General features: G+C 38.6%; 1 non-coding gene across 1 annotated transcript; it reads left to right on the top strand.

Annotated features, from left to right (window-relative positions):
- Nucleotides 1–1,861: 1,861 nt before the first annotated feature.
- LOC148571025 (small nucleolar RNA R71) lies at nt 1,862–1,969 on the top strand. The gene has a single exon (XR_015908905.1). It is a non-coding gene; the product is annotated as a small nucleolar RNA R71 (small nucleolar RNA).
- The last annotated feature ends 363 nt before the right edge of the window (nt 1,970–2,332 follow it).

Genomic DNA, 2,332 nt, shown 5'->3' with positions numbered 1-2,332 from the left:
TTTCTCAATTTAGTTTATGAACTCTTCATGTTTAGATTGATTTTCTATTTAATATAATTTGAGGTATTTCAGAATTATGATTGATTTCCTTTATTTATATAAATAATTTAGATTTTTCCCTTTTGGCTTTGGTTGATTAATTGGTAACTCTTGAGTTGTCAAACTCATCGCGATTGATAATTGATATCTTTGCTGATTGATTTAGATTCCTATAACTCTAGTCTTTCCTCAGGAGTTGACTAGGACTTTAGGTGTTAAATTGATTTATCCACTTGACTTACCTTCATAGTTAAAGGTTGACTTAGTATAAGCGAAAAATATAATTCTCATCACCATTGATAAGGATAACTAGGATATGACTTCCAGTTTTCATACCTTGCCAAGAATTTTCTTAGTTATTGATTTACTAATTTCTGCAATTTATTTCTCTTGTTCAAACCTTTTCAAAACCCAAAAATACTGTTTTCCATAACCAATAATAAATCATACTTCCCTGCAATTCCTTGAGAAGACGACCCGAGGTTTAAATACTTCGGTTTATAAATTTTATTGAGTTTGTTACTTGTGACAACCAAAACGTTTGTAAGGAAGGAATTCTTGTCGGTCTACAAGCTATACTTACAACGGGAATTTATTTTTAGAAAATTCTAGATCGCGCGAGAGTTCCGCTCCGTCAGTCACACAGAGCCTTCTCAAAGGTCATGGTGCCTATGGTACAAGGTATTGAGAACTTTCCAGGATCCTGTCTCTTCTGAGGTAATCTCTGCCTAGTCAAGTCATCCAGTTCTTTGGTGAGTAAGGGGGGTTCATCCTCCCAAGTCTCATTACTAAATAGCTTGGCATTTAACTTCATGATTGCTCCAAGGTACTTAGCAACTTGCTCTTCAGTAACATCTTCATCCTCTTCAGAGGAAGAATACTCATCAGAGCTCATGAATGGCAGAAGTAGATTCAATAGAATCTCTATGGTCTCTGTATGAGCCTCATATTTCCATGGTTCCTCATTAGGGAACTCCTTGGAGGTCAGTGGACGTCCATTGAGGTCTTCCTCAGTGGAAATCACTGCCTTTCCCTCCTCTATGCATTCGGCCATGTGGGACGTGTTTATGGCCTTGCATTCTCTCTTTGGGTTCTCTTCTATATTGCTTGGGAGAGTACTAGGAGAGAGTTCAGTAACTTTCTTACTCAGCTGACCCACTTGTGCCTCTAAATTTCTAATACAGGACCTTGTTTCAGTTATGAAACTTTGAGTGGTTTTAGTTAGATCAGAGACTACAATTACTAAGTCAGAGTGGCTCTGCTTAGAATTCTCTGTCTGTTGCTGAAAAGATGATGGAAAAGGCTTGCTATTGCTAAACCTATTTCTTCTACCATTACTGTTGTTGAAGCCTTGTTGGGGCCTCTGTTGGTCCTTCCATGAGAGATTTGGATGATTTCTCCATGAAGGATTATAGGTATTTCCATAGGATTCTCCCATGTAATTTACCTCTTCCATTGCTGGGTTCTCAGGATCATAAGCTTCTTCTTCAGATGAAGCTTCTTTGGTACTGCCTGTTGCTGCTTGCATGCTAGACAGACTCTGAGAAATCATATTGATTTGCTAAGTCAATATTTTGTTCTGAGCTAATACGATATTCAGAGTATCAACCTCAAGAACCCTTTTCTTCTGATTTGTCCCATTATTCATAGGATTCCTTTCAGAAGTGTACATGAATTGGTTATTTGCAACCATTTCAATGAGTTCCTGAGCTTCTGCAGGCGTCTTCTTCAGATGAAGAGATCCTTCAGCAAAGCTGTCCAATGACATCTTGGACAGTTCATACAGACCATCATAGAAGATACCTATGATGCTCCATTCTGAAAGCATGTCAGAAGGTCACCTTCTGATCAATTGCTTGTATCTTTCCCAAGCTTCATAAAGGGATTCACCTTCCTTCTGTCTGAAGGTTTGGACTTCCACTCTAAGCTTACTCAATTTTTGAGGTGGAAAGAACTTTGCCAAAAAGGCATTGACTAGCTTTTTCCAAGAGTTCAGGCTTTCTTTAGGTTGTGAGTCCAACCATGTCCTAGCTCTGTCTCTTATAGCAAAAGGGAAGAGCATAAGTCTGTAGACCTCGGGGTCAACCTCATTGGTCTTAACAGTATCATAGATTTGCAAGAATTCAGCTAAGAACTGATGAGGATCTTCTAATAGAAGTCCATGAAACTTGCAATTCTGTTGCATTAGAGAAACTAATTGAGGCTTAAGCTCAAAATTGTTTGCTCCAATGGTAGGGATAGAGATGCTTCTCCCATAGAAGTCGGGAGTAGGTGCAGTAAAGTCACCAAGCAC

This window comes from Arachis ipaensis, chromosome B3, assembly GCF_059453495.1.
Source record: "Arachis ipaensis isolate K30076 ecotype BB chromosome B3, ASM5945349v1, whole genome shotgun sequence".
Classification (NCBI taxonomy): Eukaryota; Viridiplantae; Streptophyta; class Magnoliopsida; order Fabales; family Fabaceae; genus Arachis; species Arachis ipaensis.
The sequence above is the reverse complement of the archived record's forward strand: the minus strand, read 5'-3'. Positions and strand labels throughout refer to the sequence as shown.